Consider the following 19738-nt stretch of genomic DNA (forward strand, 5'->3'; position numbering starts at 1 on the left):
GTGAATGATGCCCATCACTGGGTGATGCTATACAACTTTACTGTTTTTACACAACTGAAACTGGTTTGAACTTGTTTACGTTCGTGTATCAATTGGCAAAATTAGACTATACATAACATAAATTTGACGATTGCATAAACTAAACAATATATTATATAGATATAGAATATTTATTATATCAGGCATTATATTAGTTTATTATAATAACTGGGCCACATTATTATACGCACTGTAGTTTTTTTAATAATGACCTGTTTTTCACGAGTTTACAGGCAATACTTTTATATTTAAACATACATGTAACGGATTTTTATTCAGAAGATTTTTTATATACTTCCAATTTGTATTTATTTTTAAGGTATTGCATTACAATGCTAACCAGTTGATACATAAACAAGTGCAAACCAGTTTCAGTCACGTATAAACAATAAAGCTGTATAGTATCACCTGGTAATTAAGAGTTTACATAGAATCTTATAGTGCGTAGAATAATTTGGCCAGAGACTGTAAAAGATTCCCACTGCTCAAACATTTGCTTTAATCGTGATGCTGAATATTAAAATGTGCAATGTACGCATATACAAAAATCAATGTTTACCCCTAACAACAATCAACTTTAATTTAATTTTCAGCGTTCTTTCAGTTTTAAAAAAATGCTTTACATTTAAAAAAACATCCCCGCAAACTTTAGTCTTATGAGGCGCTGTATAAACTCTCATAACGTTCTCAGAGGGGGTGATTTTTTTTTTTAATTCTTCGGGCCTATAATCGAAAATAAGTGGATATTTAATTACCAGATTACTCAGTCTATCGACACTTTTGAGTTCTTTTGTAATATATGAATTAACAGTGTATTTTATTTTGGTAAAGGAAGATGAGGGGGAGAGAGGAAGAGGGGGGGGGGAGAAGGAATCACTCAGACGGAAAGAAAGAAAGATTACACGCTTCGATGAATAGCATTCATTCAATTTATTTATACTTCTCATAATTTAAAGATAGGTAAGGATATAGAAAAGGACGGGGGGATGTGAGAAAAAAAAGAGAGATAAATGAGAAAAGAAGAACATTAAAGAATTATAAAAACAAAATTTACTAGAAAATTCATTCCGCATTAGAAAGCAAAATGGCGACGAATCGAAGATGAAAGATTTAAAACTTCCAAGCAAAATATAAAAGTCGCAACCGTAAAAGAGATTTGGGGTGGTTTTTAAAACTATGTCTGATTATTAAGAGTTTTTTTTTTTATTCTTATTGAAAATGATACTTTTTTTCGGTTTTCTTTTCCAATGAATAGATAATTAAGTTTTGATATTTCCCGCTTTCTAAGCGGAAAACTGATTAGTTTTCTATGTCGTTGTTAAGATGCAGCGATTGATTTTTTTTTTTTTTTTTTTGGCGTAGAATAAAAAAATACTATGCCTTATATAATTCGATAAAATATATCGAAATGCAGTATTTTAATCCGGATTAGAGAAATTTTTAGAAAAATATCTTAATTTATATTCAAATATCGTTCAGATATTCAAGCTTAAAACTGCATGCTTCACTTAATGAAATGATTTATTTTTGAACCCTTTTATAAATCCCCCTCTCGTAGAAAAAAATAAATTTCGGATCTGAGTTTTACGGTGTTTAATCATGAAACCATTAAATCAATTATGTCCATCGATTTAATCCTTAAAGCACTAATTTTATATCGTCTCAATAACTTGTAATTTATTCAAATTTTCACTCGCAAAGAAATGTATTAATCAAAAACTAATCTATTTTTAATATATATATATATATATATATATATATATATATATATATATTAAAAATAGATTTTTATATATATATATATATATATATATATATATATATATATATATATATATATATATATATATTAAAAATAGATTTATATATATATATATATATATATATATATATATATATATATATATATATTAAAAATAGATTTATATATATATATATATATATATATATATATATATATACGCACTCAGTTATCAGTAATAAATATCAAGAATATTTTTAAATAGTTACTTCGTGTTTAAGTTTTTACTTCTATAAAATCACAAAATTATTCTAAATAGGGTAAACCAACCAGTGAAGGAACACTACCCAGTGAAGGAGCATTTCATATATATTGATTAAAAATAAGAATTTGAAATTTTTTCATTAGATTGGTTGGTAACAATAGCTTACTGCCAATTAATAGGAAGTCATCTAGCAATGTTTTAGATTACCCGATTAAATAGACTTCTCTGGAAAAAATTTTGAATTTGTTATTATCTCTGCAACACCTTGCTTCTTTAAAAAAATTATAAGGTGAGTGTTTGTATTTATGTGTTTGAAGTGGAATTAATTACATGTAATAGTTTTATTTTTCTCATTGTGAAAAAGAGAATTCAAAATATAGTTATTGAAGTTACGTTTTATTTTTTTAATAGTATCATAGGGTTTTTTAATAGTATCATAGATAAGGGGGTGTTTATTCACTGGATCACCAAACGATGAAAAACCAGTGAAGGAACAAATGTTCCTTTACAGGGTTTTTTTCTAAGTTAATGAAACTAAGAGATAAACTTTAATTTTCTTGTACCTTTAGTGATGTTCCGCATCAAAAGTATGTTAAAAATACGAAAAACAACTTCTAACCAGTGAGGGAACAGGCGTGTTCCTTTACTGGGCATAGATTTCCCAGTGAATGAACAGTTTGTGTTAATATGTTGACACTTTAATTTTCAATTCATGATTACAAAAAAAATTAACATTTTCCAAGTATTTATATGTTATAATTTCAAGAATAGGCTTGTTTTAAAATATTTGTATGGCTTATAAATTAATAAAGAGCATTAAAAATAACCAAAATTAAGTGTTCCTTTACTGGGTGTTCATTCACTGGTAAGAGCTGTTTCTTCACTTGGTCTTCTTATTACTTGTTATTTGAACCTCCAAAACTTTAAAACAATAATATGTAAATTCTCTGCAATTTTTTTACATAATTTACAATTAGTAACAAATATGTTGACACTGTCATTTAACTAAAATTACGAATTTTGAAATTAATATGATTTTTTAAAAGGCAAGCGAAGCTTAAGTGTTCCTTCACTGGTTAGCTTACCCTAAATGTTAAAAGTAAAAACTAATAAATTAACATTCATAAAATAATTACTTAAGAAATTATTACTGTCCAATTTAGTAAGAGAAATGCGTTTTTGGTTTGATATAATTATACAGGGTGTTCCTAAAATATATGTCAAAAATGTAGAGGGGACCTAAATAGGCATATTTCGTATAAGATTGTGTGTGAGGTAATGCCGCCTTGAGCCGGTAGGGAATCGAATTTTCTTACGTCTTTACTTGTCTGTTCAGTTTCCTTTGATTCATACTGCTTTACAAGCTAGTGCTTCAATGTGCCATTACCGCACGCGTATACATTCCTATCCGAAATATGCTTATTTATGTCCCCTCTACCTACCTTTACATTTTTGTCATATATTTTAGGAACACCCTGTATAGATGTATTTTAACAAAAATAAAGTCTTAAGAAAAGTCAGTCGTTTTAGAAGTCTAAAAGTTTTCGTCTTCTCAGAAGGTGATGAATTCTGAATGATATAATTTAACAGTTTTCCAAATAGTGCATCGGGTTCATGTATTTTGTTTTCGTGAGAATTCATTGGTTCAGGTTTAAATATCGTATTTTGACCATTATTTCGTCAGTTTGCTCATTAAAAAAGGCCCGTTTCAAGTAATTCTAAAAGCACCAAACTCATGATTTAATAAATAATTTGAAAAATTGCATGAAACGTATTAATATAAAATAAAGATTATTCAGCATGGTTATTCATCCTTTTTTGTCCTAAATATCTAACAGAAAATATCGGAAAGACACAAAATGAAATTTGTTTTAAAAAATTAAATGAACAGCTAGTTTTCCAAACACCTACAAAATTTGCCATTTTATTTTCTGTCACTGAACCCGTTAATTGAAACAAATGCTTTCAATGATTTACGACGTCGAAATCAGCAGCGACGCTTTTTATCTCGTTTGCGCCAATCGAAAAAAAGAAAAGAGTGAAAAGTTTTAATTAATTGCTGAAAATCTGCAGTAATCAACCCCTAATGAAGGAATGTAAAAAGAATAATAAGCTTTCTTCCCTTTTTTTTCACTTCGCGCAAAGATAGCATCTTTAAGTAATTAATGAAGCAATGAAATAGTAAGAAAAAAATATTGTGTAAAAGATTTGTACGAAATTTCGATTTAATTTTGCAGAAATGAAAGAACGACTTTTTTTTCCCCTTTTGTTTCAGTTAGCGTGGCAAGTTTGATTTAATTATTGGCACACTAAAATAATGCTAAGTATCAATTATTTTGTTTTTGAATACACAAAAAAAGAATCGAATATGAAGTAAATGAATTGGGGGAGAGATTGCGGAGAAAACAGGCACTTTTAATAGACTTTCATTTATCAGAAATCGAGTGAAATTTTCGTCTTCATATAATCTATGAGATTTAGATAAACGAGATAAAAGAAATACAGTGTTATTTAGTTCTTTTTTCAACACCAATGTTCACAAACACTTTCTAGAGAAGCTAGAAGAAGTTGCCCCACTAATTTAATTTTTAATTATTTACAGGGTAACAAAAAAATATAGGGATCATTTTTGAATGCTTATATTTCCAAAATTTATTACATAAATTCAGCGATGCTTCTCAATATGTCGACCTCCGGCATAATAGATTTGTCTACAACGCTTCGGCCATGATTTTAAAGCCCGCAAAATGATTTCCTGGGGGATTTTCTTCACCTCTTCTCTAATAGCTCTTTGAAGGCCTCTCAATGTAGAAATTCTTCGCTTATTCAGTTTGTTTTTCAGATATCACCATAGGAAATAGTCACATGGTGCAGCATCAGGACTGTTTGGAATCCATTGTTCTAGTCACAGGAATTGCACTTGCTGATCTGTTAGGAATTTCTGGGTGACCTTAGATGCATGTGATGGGACAGAGTCCTGATGGAACACAGCATCACCATTAGGGTACATGCAGTAATCATCCTTAAGAAAGGGCTTTAATATCTTCTGTATATAATACTCAGAGTTTATTTTGGCCCCAGGTTTCACAAACCGAGGTTTGGTCACACCATGGGAGGATATGCCCATCCAAACCATTACGCCTTTGGGATGAGGCACCGTGGTTGATGGTGTCAAGTCTCGCCTGTTCTGCCCCCGCGACTAAGATACTGAACTTTAGATTTAGCATTGGTATCAGATAGATAGATCCAAGTTTCATCAGTTGTAATGAACTTTCGCCATCTGTCCTTATGGAGAAGCTTGTAGAGGGGCCATGAACGTTGCCTCCTAATCTGCACCAATCTCTCACTTAAATGATGACATTCAGGTTTTTTATGGCATTTTTTCTTCAACTTTTGTTTTAGTTGATAGCTTACAACTTGCTGACTCACGTTAAGAGCTTTAACCATGCTTGCCTGTGTTGGTGGATCCAGTTTTGATGTCATCTTATCAAGCTTCTGCAAATCTGATTTCTTCAATTTGCTTAGCCTTCCACTTCTTTCTGGTTTTGCATTATTTTGCATCGATCCGAGTTTTGAATTCTTGATGCGACTGATATGGCTGAGTGAAATCGCAATACCTTTCTTTTTAAAATGGGTTTGTATAACCCTGTGGCTCCAGCGAAGTTCTAAAAATGCTTGTACTTGACCATATAGCATTTTGTCAAATTTCTTCAAAGGCATTTTTGTGATTTTGTGAAATACTATTGTAATCGAAAATCTAATAGCAGAGCTTTAGATCAGTAAGCTATATATGTAAAAAGGTTTTAAAACTTTAGTGGTAGATAGCCACAAAAGCGATCCCTATACTTTTTTGTTACCCTGTAATTGTTTGAAGAGTCGCTTTAGACAAGTTCAATTTCTGACAACGCCTTATTTAAGCTATTATTTTAAATAGTAAAAACAGAATTTACATTACGTTTAAAATATGCTAAGGCTTTTTCGATGTTAAATGGTCGTATATAAACGGTACTCAACTTTTCAACCCTCCAGTCGGTCATAAAGCAGAGTACTAAGCATGCTAGGGTACTAAGCGTTCGGCTGACCACCCAACTGGAACAACTTCTCCTGCACCCAAGAGCCCAAAATCAAGAAAACTGAGATGGGAACAGTAGGCCCTCGTTGGGTGTTCCGTTGGCGAGATTAATTTTTAATAGTTATTGTCTTACTTTAAATAACTACAAATCTCTGTATAAAATTCTTTTGAATAATGATATCTTAATTGGATTTGTGGAGAAATATTTGGTTTGGGCTTTCGGGTCAAAGTCAGTAATGCAGCCTTAGCTTTATGCAATGGTCCCCCTTACATTGAAAGTTCAATCAGTTTGCCTCGATTATAATACAAATTTTTGTCCATACATTCAATCAGTTAGTTTGGTTTTATATGCCTTTCAATTTTACTTCCTTTCATTTGAAATTTTCAATTTTCCTTTTACATATACAGGGTGATTCATAAAAGATGGGCCAAAATTTTAGGAAGTGATAGTACACACCCAAGCAAACATTTTTTATCAAAGAAGGCATGGTCGAAAACAAAATGCAAAGGAGCTGGCGCATTTCGAAAGTTGTTTCATGCAAACGAGAAAGCTCCATTCCTGTTGCGAGTTATTATTTGCATGTTAAGGGAAGAAAAGCCTTTAGCTAGGTGGTCCTTTAGCTTGGCCACCACGCTCACCAGATCTTTCATGTCTCGATTTCTTACTGTGGGGGCAGCTGAAGGCTCTTATGTATTAGACTCCGATTGAATCTGCAGAGCAACTTGTATCCAAGCTTTAGGCCGCTGCAGGGGAAGTTCGCGATATGCCTGTTGTGGTTCAGAATGTTCGCCAATCTTTTATTCGAAGTTGTACTGCGTGCTTAGCCACTGTTTTGAACGCTTATTGTAATCTCATGACATTAAGTTTGCTTTTATAACTTAACTTCATTGTTCTTTGTATGTTTTTGCCTCATATAAGAACATAACTTTTGACTCCCGCTAACGGTTTTGGATTTTCTTTTCGACTATGCATTCTTTGATAAAAATTTATTGCTTGGGTGTGTACTATCACTTCCTAAAATTTTGCCCATCTTTTATGAATCACCCTGTATATATAGCATAATAAATAAATACGAAAAAAAAACGCGAAGAAAATTAAGAAAAACAATTCGCATTATTTATTGCGCATAAGCTGCAAGTAAATAGAACTCATAAAATAAGATCAAAATGTAGAGAAAACATGGAAAAAATTACAGAACAATGAAAATAAAAAAGGCGGGGAGAAAGAAAATATTAAAAATAAAAATAACAGGAATCCGGAAGGAAAAAAAATCCGATAAAAAGGAACATTTTTTGCATTATTATGAAAAAAATTATACTCTTAATATTAAATTTGTTTTTAGATTTACTGATGATTTAATTATCTTTAATTTTCAAGATTATACTATTTTATTAAATAATATTTACCCCGAGGAATTAATTTTGCTTCGTAATCATGACGATAATATTAATTTAAATTTTTTGGATTTGGGTATTATAAAAGAAGAAAATATCTGCTTCTTGATTTATACGATAAAAGAAATTATTTTAATTTTAATAGAAATAAACTAATTACTTGGAATTCTAATGTTTCCAGGAACATCCATTTAACTATCACTTTTAATGAAATGAATTGAATTAAAAGAATATGTAGTAATATTTATTTATCCAAAAAACATAGATAAACTCTTTCAAAATTTGATTAAAAAAAACAAGGGATACCCAACTAAAGTAATAAAATTCTATATAAAATCACTGAGTTAATTGTATATTATTGAAAATAAATTTACTAAAAAAATTTCTTTGTTAATTTATATAATTTTCACCATGTGCAAATCCATTTCGGGCAAATCCGTGACTAAAATTATGTGCAAAACAGGCAATTCATGTTTCTTTCTCTTTTCTATCTTTTTTTCTTAAATAAATGTTAATTTTCTAAAATTATTAATTTTCAACTTCTTTAAATTATCCAGTATAATATTACCTTCCGCACATCAATTTTCGGGCCCATCCTTGGTAACTAACAAATCACACGCACTTCAATACTGCAGTAAGAACGCACTTTAATACAAAACTCCTTTATTTACGATTTTAGCTCAGTTTGCGCTTTTGTTTTCATGTTTTGCAATCTGGCAATCTTGTTACGTAAATATTTTAAATCATTCTAGAGAAATTTCCCGTTCATGTAAGTTCATTTGAATTCGCGACTCGCCTTATAGATTTCATTTCATGTTTTATTCTGTTTTTTCTTTACATTTTATTTTCTGTTTTCACGTGGTATTTTTACTGATTGTGTTTTATTTTAATCGCTGAAATTTTTTTGGAAACTTTTTTGAGTGCTTCTCACACTATTGTATTGGTATATTTTTCTTTGACTATATTTATACAATATTGGAATGCACTCCTTTTTGTGGATATAATCGTGCGAGCTGATGAAAAGATATTTTTTTATTTTCCGAATTTTTATTAATTTTTTTCGGATTTCTTTTTCGTCCGGATTCTCGTTATTTTTATTATTATTTTGCTTTCCGCTGCTTTTTTTCATTGTTCTATAATTTTTTTCATGTTCTTCTATATTTTGAACATATAATATATGATAATCGACACGAGAATATACATAATTAGCTTTTCTCACTGGTGGGTAAGCATGAATGTTCCTGTCAGCCAGTTTGGAAAGAATTATTGTCACTCTGCCTCGTCGAAATATTTTAATGCACTTTTGAAAATCGGCAGACCGTATGGATTTGCAGAGAGTGAAAGATCCAAAGTGAAATTCCGTCCATCGGTTCTTCTCATGAATATATCATTCCTCTCTCCTGTTTGTCTAGGACACACGCATATTTCGCGGGAATTTTACAAATTTGATAGATCTGAATATCTAAAAAAGGGGAAAATATCCCGAGGGCAATGCAGAAAGGGGGCTGTGCAATATATATATATATATATATATATATATATATATATATATATATATATATATATATATATATATATATATATATATATATATATATATATATATATATATATATATATATATATATATATATATATATATTTGTCCTTATTTATTCCTGCACTTTTCTCGTTTTGACATCTGTCAGCTGAGATTTCTGGGCCACCAGACTGGAATATTAAAGATAGGGAAATGTTTCGGTTTTTTTGTTTGCCAAATACGGAAGCTTTTTTCCCACACTGTGGCGAAAAAAATTGTTGCGCTGTGAAATGTCTGGTTTGAGAAAAGAAATTGGAAAAATTCTTTGGTTTTGAATATTGCTTCCGGTGCTACTGAATTGCCTCACCTGAAAATACCATAACCTTATAACTGTGTCCAAAACAATATTTTTAAATAAAGGTGCTTTGTAAAATGCTAGCACGAAATTAAAAGTGAAGGAAAGAAAAATTAAACTCCTATTGATGTAAAAAAAGTTACTTTTTCGTATTTAAAAATGTTTTTACTTTACAGAAGTCTCTTTAAGAAAATTTTGTAGATTTTGTTTTTAAAAATAATAATTTACTGATAGGCAATGCGAAAATAGTATTTTGAGATTTATCGTAAGGTTTACTCAAGACAAAATAAATGCAACTGAAATGCTTTACCTATAAATGCATAACATTAAAACACATTTTTTGATGGAACTTATCCGCATTTACGTTACACTGAGAGGAAAACAACAAAACCTCCCACGGTTAGCCTGACAGGCAAGAGGGCTCTAACCCTTGATCGGTGAACCACTGAGGATATTTCACGTCAGTGTGAGCTGGGTGCGGAAATCCTATGGACTAGCTATCTCTAGGATTTGAACGTAAAACCACCGAAAATTGCAACATATAATATTAAATAAAAAATTGCAATTATTTTAACCATATTAATTGAAAAACTTGGTTGAAGAACCAGGTAAATGACATCAACAGAACGAACAAGGAAGTTGTATTCAAAATTTTTTAGCAATTTATTAGAAGGTTGGACTGCAGCAACGAAACAAAATTAATTACAAAAATTTGATGTGTAGATCAAATTTTTCCTCTAAAGAGATAGTAGGATTTCATGAAATCTTACTATCTACTACTACATACAGTACCTAGCCAAATTGTTACGCGCTATAATATTCCACGTAAAATCTTAACTAGCAGGTGATACCATACAGCTTTATTGTTTTAGCGCTACTGAAACCAGTTTGCACTTGATAACGTTCGTGTATCAATTGATTAACATTGTAATGCAATACGTTAAAAATAAATACAAATCTGAAGCATATAAAAAATCTCCTGTATTAAAATTCATTACATGTATGTTTAAATATAAAAGTATTGCATATAAACTCGTGAAAAACGTATAATTTAAAAAAAAAACTATAGTGTGTCGAATCATTTGGTCTAATTATTATAATAAACTGATATTTTTTTTCCAATGACCGTCTGGATAATGATCTAGGTCATACAGGCACCTGAAGGGCTGATTTGTTGGTTACTCTTTCATCGGCACCCTATTAGGTGGGTCAACGTTGCTCCCACAGTAAGGACAGATAGTACAGAGAAGGAAAGAACATCCATTCCTTGCCCGGGATTCGAACCCAGAACTTTTCTGATGCAAGTGAAGTTCCCTAACCCCTACACAGGCCGGTCGGCTAATAAACTAATATAATACCTGATATAATAAATATTCTACATTATTATCGCCTAATTTATTCAGTTGTCGAATTTATTCTATATATGGTCTAATTTGAGCAATTGATACAGGAACGTTAGCAAGTACAAACCGGTTTCATTAGCGTAAAATCAATAAAGCTGTATAGTATCACCTGATATTTAAGATTTTACATAGAATTTTATAATGCGTCTAATAATTTGGCCATTGACTTTACATCACTAAAATTTTTTTGAGATTCATCCTAAGGTTTTCTTAGTCATGTGAATCCTTTTTTATTGTATTACATTTTTTACATAAAACAAATCGTTCAGAAAAATAATTTAATCACAGCTTGCCGATCCTATGTTTGAATATTCCAAATGGTTACAATAATTTTTTTTTGCTTCTAAAGAGCGAGAACTTTTTGCCTCATGCCTTTTCGAATCGAACCATTTCTTCAATCGAATGAAGGAAAGAAATAGCCTCGGAGTCGTATAATAATCTTTGAGATTCACGAGAAAAGAATCAGGAGTTTCTCCTCAGGAGAGAGAGGGAAGGAGGTACCAAAAAAAAAAGTACCTGCAGTTGGGGGAGGTGGATGATCTGTCCCTTGATTACCAGTCCCGGGAGGCACAACAGCAAGAAAGAGAGGAGGTAATTGCCCAGATGCTGATAAATCTGGGGGTATCAGCTGGCCTCTTCTAGGGGTTGGGCATTGTCCTTGAGGCAACGGAGATGAGCTGGGTGGATCTCACACCTGCTTACTCCGGAGGAAAATTTGGATTCATCTCTTTTTCATGGAGGGAACGCTGATTAGTTGCCTCCAAAACTGGAAATTGGGTGGAAAAGAAAACGTTGCCGCGGATTAACGTCCTACGTCAATAGTTTATAATAGTTACAACGAAAAGAAGGATGACTTTTGAGGTTGATTAAAGAATATAGTTTGCTGTTGTTTCTCTCAAAATTTAATTTAAAATGGAAGTTTGCTTTTGAACTTTGCTTTGAATTTAAAGAAGAGAAACAGCATTCGCCCCTAAAACAGTACGATTGTTTATTCTTCCTTCATTTGCATGGCTACCAGCGAGAATCTTGTTTCGCGTATTGGAATTTCTTATGCATAACATTTTGTTCCGAATGAAAAGAATATTGGGCGAATCTGCATAAGTATGAATTTCCCATTTTGCTGGTTTTTAAAGTAGTACATTTGCTTTTTAATATGCTTTATAAAGATATATTGCAAACAGATATTTTTTCTTAGATGAAGGGGTGAGGTTACAGAGAATATTTCTTTTTCCGTTGAAGAATTTCTTTCTCACAGTGAGGCCAGGCACTTTTTACACACTTTATGTGAATGAATTTATCAACAATTTTTCACAACAACGACAACTATCTCAAAGCGACCAGAACTTCGAAGAATATAAACTAAATCTAATAGTTTTTCCATATAATGAAAAATTACTGCACACGCAAGCAGAATTTGGTGGTTTATAACCGTTTTTGCCTTGAAATACCTCAAAAAATATCATAAATATCATATAATTTCAAGCTTTTTGTTTTCTTTAGGTTCTAAAAAGTACTACACTAATACATTTTCTTTTATTTCATTATAGTTCTAGGTTCAACGTTTTAGAAAATAAGAAAACTGCTGCAACTTTTATTATTTAAATAGTAAAATCTTCATGAAGTATTTTATGTGTGAGAAAGTATCATTTCCTTTAAACATACATTCAAAACCAACACATTAAATTCTGAGAAATACTTAAATCAATGAATCACGGGCATTTTTCAAATTTCAAACAAGGCATTTCTTAACAGAAAATTGTGACTTAACGGTGATCATGTGTATTGCAATTTTTTTGCCAGTAATAACAAAATGTATGTAATACTCGATTTTATAAAAATATCTAATATACAATTTTAAGTATATGATTTTTTTGTAAAATTCAATTTCTCAGGTACTATTCAATCGATTTCGCACAAATTTTGTATTTTCCCATGCAAAGTTAGATGTTTTAAAATTATGCAAACAATTGTATACTTTAGAATTCAAAATTTCTTCGACTATTAATAATTAAAACAATTAAAAAAATAAATAGATACTAAAATTGTTTGTTTAGAACTATCTTCGGACATACGAATTTCATAATATATAGCGAAAAGCGCAAAAATTAAAATTAACATTAAGGGGTACAAGCTTTGGATCGTTCTCTTGATCAAACTATGCGAAAGTACATTTTTTGTCTTATTTCGTAACTTAAAATATCGTCTGCACTTATTAATTAGCATATTTGAGATCGCCTTCTCGAACCATTGAGTTCTAGAACGTGAAAATCCAATCATTAAATTAAAAGTTATTCAAAGGGGTCGGCTATTCTTTTCCTTTATTTTTTTTCTTTTTGGCTCACTACCTCAGGAGGAGAATAGTAGAATTAGTTGTTTACACTTAGAATGTTTAAAAATTGAAATAATGTAATATATACCAGTGATTCGGTATTTAATATTTATAGTGGTAGATACGCTACATTACCCTCCTTCCAGAATTTTATCTTTGATAGAATTCGATGCATGAATACCACTAGTTGATTCATGCTATTATTAATTATTTACAACAATTTTGCTCATATTTTTTCTTCATATTTTACTTTTGTTTTTATAGCAATTCGCTTTTTTTTCCTTCATTTTTTTTGTTTGCTTATTGACCGAGAGACTTAATTTACTTCACCGGATTTTTTTTTCTTAGATCAGTATATTTTCAAGCAAATCAACTGTTTAATGTAGATCATAAATCAATATTGGCAAGCTCTTATCACGTCCGGAGGTCAATATATGGCAGTACTTTAACTTTCGTTACTTGTACCGCCGGTACAAGTAAAAAGTACATACTTTTACTTGTACTTCGTTACTTTTTAAATTTAGTACTTTTACTTGTACTTTCGTTACTTTTTTAGGGAAAAAGTGCAAGTATTTGTAACGGAAATGTCGAATGTAATCGTTACTTTTTTTTCTAAAACTCGGTAAGCTTTCTAAAAAAAATCCAATCGATATCCAATCGTAAAAAAATTATATGTGAAATATAATACTGCAGTACCTTCTAGTGCTCCCTTTGAGCGCTTATTCAGCGTGGCTAAGCACGTTCTGAGAAATTCTCGCAGCAGACTCAGTGACACCCTTTTCAAAGTGCAATTATTTTGCAAAATGAATAAAAATATTAATTAGCAAGTTATTTTCATTTATTTTCGAGTTTTATACATTTATTTAATACATTTTAAATAAAAAATGTTGGATTTTGTTATTACGTTTTCCAATTTTCATTTTGAATTCACTGATAATACATTTTTGTCTTAATACATTTTCTACTAAATACATTTTTACCTAGTACATTTTTTACTAAAATTATGTTTATGCCCGACCTTGTAAAACAACGCCCAGTCAAATCTCTAAGAACTTCAGAACTATTTGCGCTATCGAAAACTATTATAATTAAATTACTATTTTAACTCTTGAAAACTCGAAGGTATCAATTTAGGCGCTGATACTAAAATTCGTTTACAAATTTTAATTATTCCGTTAGGCGGAAATGCTCGGAAAATGATTTTCTCGCATGACACCAGCATTAGCCATTGTTACAAATAAAACTGTAGACTGTTCTGTTTCAACTTATACTGCACATTCACTTATTTTTTACTAGCTCAAAGATCACAAAGCTATCCGAAACCCCGTATTTGCTTTGTTTATGTTTGTGCTTTTAAAACGCGTTTCTATAGAGTAAAACAATTTTAAATCAATGGTAATTTAAATAAATAAAAATAATTAACTAAAAATTAAAATCTACAGATAAAATTTCTTTTTTGTTCGAATCAATAAAAAATTTGATATTAAAATTATATTTGATTTTAAAATTACATTATAAAATTAAATTATAATATTCTTCCGAATTTAAAAATAAATTTATGTCCATAACTTTCAAATTTAAAAATAATTAGATAAATAACAATTTTGCAAAAACATTAAAGAACATAAGAATATTATTCAATTGAATTTTAGGTTACTTTGAATTTTCGATTTCCTAGAAATGTACTTTTAAATCGTTACTTTTTTTTGTTTAGTACTTGCAATTTTACTCGTACTTTTTACTCGTTACTTCTTAAAATAAGATCTTTTTACTCGTTACTTTTGTTAAAAATACTTGTACTTTTACTCGTTACTTTTTAAAAGTAACGTTGCCATATATGCCAATGAGGGAATTACATATCGACGATGTCAACCTTCATCTATCAAAAGGCACCTCCTAGAATCAAGTTAACATATCTTATATACTAGTGATTCGGTATTTAATATTTATAGTGGTAGTTACGCAACAATAGTAATGAAAAAAACTACAAGAATCTCCTACAAAACAAAGCTGAGCTAGTGGAAAGCATTAAATCAAAAAAAAATTTAAAAAGAAAATTTATGCTTTATTCTGTTTCTTTTTTTAAATTTAAAAATACTGAGAATTATGTAGATTTGATTCACTAATCATGCAATTTAATTTAAATAAATAAAAAAACAAATAAAATAAGACTATCCAACATCAAATTTTTCAATTATTCTAATATTTTGAATCAGAGCTAATATTTTAATCACTGGGTTTAATAAAAAGAAAGTTATAAATCTTATAGTTAAAAGATACATTTTATTTAAGTTCATTCATATATTTTGTTTTGCACACTTGATGATAAACTATTTTTTTGACGACTTGCAAAGTTAATTTAAAATTTCTTGTTGTATGGTAAAATTCAAACTGAAGTAGCAATCAAAAAGATTATCAGAAATTTAAGATAAGCTAAGGAAGAGTTGGTGACTCAGGGGATAGAGGGCTCGCCTACCAGTGTGATGAACTGGGTTCGAATCCCAGTTTTTACTCACTGATATTCAGCATATCAAACACTTTAAAAATAGTAATCACTTGCCCACAAATCAGTGACTCATTGTCAAGAGAGATCATAACTCAGTACACAGTCAGTTCGTATAAATATTTAAACTGTCATTCTTAAGTGTGAAAAAGGAAGTTTCCAGCGATAGTAGTACTTGTTTAAGCCGTTTGAAAATTCACTTAAATTCTAAGGAGCTAAAAATATTTCAATGATTCAATGAAATTAAATTAAACTGAATTAAACTAAATTAATTAATTAAACTAAATTAATTAATTGAACTAAATTAATTAATTGAACTAAATTAATTAATTGAACTGAATTAATTAATTAATTAAACTGAATTAATTAATTAATTAAACTGAATTAATTAATTAATTAAACTGAATTAATTAATTAAACTGAATTAATTAATTAAACTGAATTAATTAAATTAAACTAATTAAACTGAAATAAAAAAATATACATCTGAAGTAAGTTATTCAACAGCAAGTAATGACGAACTCCTCGGAACATTTTATGTAACGGAGAGTTATTTTACGAACGATTTAAGAAAAAAACTAATGCTTTCACTTCTATCGACCAAGAATAGAAATGTAATTGAAATATTCCATCGGAAATCGTTAATTTGAAAATGCACCTATCGATGAAATCCGTGAGCAACAGAGGATTTTAGTTTCCAATAATCCAGAGAAAAAGTTCCCTTTTTTTTATGCAGAAATTTTAAAATAAGATGCATGAAAAAACTTGGATTTGGAAATTCAATTTTTACGCATCGGGTGATATTGAAATATAAAAAGGAAATTGAGTTTCAATTTCAAAATTTTTAGATGATTCATAAGTTACTTAGAACATCTATTTTATGGGGCTCTTTTCTCATTAATATCAATCTCTATCTCAGATTTGTTTAAATATATGAAATTCTTTTAAGAAGTAAAGAAGATATGAATCTGCTTTAAAGCATCCCTTTAAATTACATTTATTTTGAATACCTTATACTCATGTCTACATATTCAATCCCCTGTTCTCTATTCTTTTGTGCATAACATTTTTATGCCTCGTTAGAATTTCACAGGAAAATGGCAGGAATCTCACAGGAAGAGATTTTGAAAATCTGCCATGTTTTTCTTAGTTTAATTACAGGCGCAGCTAATTGCAATGAATTTGAAACGTGTTGTAAATTTCCATATAGCAACAAGTTGATAAATCTTTATTAGCAATGAGTCACTTAAATGCGTTAGTTTTATATAAATAAGAGGAAAACCTTTATGTAATTTCAAATAAAGCTTATTAAATCATAAAAACGCGGTAAAAAAAAATGACAAATTTTACATGTTATGTAAGTCAAAAAGAAAAAAAAGTTTCTTACTGATTTAGCGAATTTAAATTCTTAGTTAAAATCCTCGTGGATAAAGGTAAATTGTTTAATTAAGTTAAGTAATTACTCGAAAATGTGCTCTTGAGCACTGGGGACTCTGGGGCTAGAGCGCTCTCCTTCCAATTTCGAATCCCAGCGATGGCTGGTCATTACGAATTTCGCACCCAGCTCACACTGACCACAGTGCTGACGTAAAAATATTCTCAGTTATCGATGGATCATGGGTTAGAGTCCCCTTGCCATCAGGCTAACCGTGGTAGGTTTTCGTGGTTTTTCCCCTCCATGTAACGCGAATAAGGATGAGTTTCATCAAAAAGTTCTCCACGAAGACAAATTTCTCCCAATACTTATTCCAGGAGTTCCTTGTTCTTCTGGATGGGGCTCAAGAATTTAAGGCCATGGAGTTTTACATTTTTAGTCGTAAACTCAAAAACTTAGGACGACTGTTCAACGATGGTTATAAAATAAATGAAAAATGCGCTCCTCCTTTCTAAGATATGTGTAATAAAAATGTCAATAATTTAATAAATCATTCAAGAAATTCTGTGCAATTGATCAAATTCCAGGGAAGTCTGCGCCATTTCAGTCAGAATTTCTCCCTGAATTAAAGGCCTTATTTTAATTGGGTATACTATGGCCTACGTCACAGATCGTGTTGTTCCTACTATGTTGTTGTTACTTTACGTCGCACTAGAGCTGCACAATGGGCTATTGGCGACGGTCTGGGAAACATCCCCGAGGATGATCCGAAGACATGCCATCACAATTTTGATCCTCTGCGGAAGGGATGGCACCCCCGCTTCAGTAGCCCGACCACCTGCGCGCGAAGTCTAGCACTTTACGGTAGCACAGTTTAACGAGGACCAATACCGCACACCCTCGGTACCTACGCAGACTGATCCAAGTGGTCACCCACCCGCACACTGACCGTAGCCAGTGATGCTTGACTTCGGTGATCTGCTGGGAACCGTGTCTTAACGATCAGTCCACTGCGTGACGTTATGATTATTAAATTTAACTGGTAAACAGCATTTTCTGCGAACCTGATTTCTAGCAACAAGTAAAAGCATCAAACGAAGTCTCTTGTTTATAAATCGCTACTCGCCAGGTTGGAATTGTATTAGTCTAGTTCCTTTGGAAATAATTTATATTGTTGTTTTACCTAAGTTTATGAATTTAGTAAACATATTTAAAACTCAGTTTATTAATTAAACTAAAAGGTAAATGTTATTCCTAATAAGTGGAAGTAGTTGTGCTTTTTTCATATTATACCCAATTGGGTATAATATAGCCTACGTCACAGGTTGTGTTGTTCCTACTAAATGTAACCCATGAACGGCATATTCTGCGAGCCTAACTTCAAGCCACAAATAAACAAACGAAGTGTTCGATCGTTTAAATAGCTTCTCGCCAGATTTTATTGCATTATAAAGAAAAGTTATTAAAACTAAATACAACTAAATAAACAACAACAACTAAAACAAATAACAACTACTAATAACAATAACTAAATAAACTACAACTAAATTCCATTCGTTTAGCATTGCGTCATATGTTGTTCCTACTAAATCGAAGTAGTTGTGTTTTTTTCATATTATACCCAATTGTGTTCCAACTACAAAATGAAGTGAGCGTTCCTTAAACATTTGCATGCTTATGCATTCTTATTATTTTGAAACCAGAGCACTTGCAGTTTATTTTTAAAGGGCACCAATTCGCGATCGCAACGCTCGAGTACGCCGTCTAGCGGGAGCCTGTAAATATCGGACATTAATTTATCACGTTTTCATTTAGTTCCATCAAAGTCATTGACTGAATCAGACGCCATTTTTTATCAGCAAATAAGAAACAAAATTTCCCTAAGGAAAAGGCCGAAGAACTTGAAAAAAATCTCCAGAATATTAGTAAATCTTTCAGGAACAGAACACGCCAAACATTTGAAGAAAAATTCCTCAATAATTTTTAATTTCTATTATCAACAAACTTGCAACTGATGACTTCCGATTTCGGATACTGTTACAGATGTGTGTATTAAGGTAAAATGCATTTCTTCTGTCTTCAATTCATTACGAATTAAAGTGAAGTCAACATTGCTTTCGTCATTCCAGTGAATAAATATGAATTCAGAACATACAGAATTGTAATAGTTATAGCATATTCTTCTTCGTTATAGAATAGTATATATTTCTGTATCCATATAATTCGGAAAACAACAATAAATAATTATCCAAGTTACTTGAAATAGTGCCATTTGTGCTGATTCTTAATTTAAATCGTTTTCTTGGTAAGTTTTTTTTTTAATTTTGAAAGAATAAGTTCAACTAGAATTCAGCTATTCTGTTTTTAGCTACATATTAAAATTCATATCAATTATAAAATTTTGCTGTGTAGTATGTTATCTAAAAGTAATGAAGGTATAAACTATGTATCTATTATTTGAGAATAAAGTTTTCAAACAAGGAACTTATCATTTTGGAATTCTCCGGGAATCATAAATCAGGTAAGTGCAATGATTTTTACAATAAAAAATTTGCTTGTAAATATTTTTTTTTTCATTTGATGATGGTTCTCTACAGAATGGTTTTTTACGTCTGATTAAGAACTATAAGAATAATAAAAAAAGAAACAATATGAAAGTTTTTATTTCAATGTTAAGAATTCTTAAAATCGTTTTTTTTTATCCTAAGAATTCTTTATTTTCCGTTTTTCAGTTTATAATTT

The sequence above is a fragment of the Parasteatoda tepidariorum genome, chromosome 10 (assembly GCF_982258835.1).
Source record: "Parasteatoda tepidariorum strain Cologne lab strain chromosome 10, Ptep-v5.0, whole genome shotgun sequence".
In the NCBI taxonomy this organism is placed as follows: Eukaryota; Metazoa; Arthropoda; class Arachnida; order Araneae; family Theridiidae; genus Parasteatoda; species Parasteatoda tepidariorum.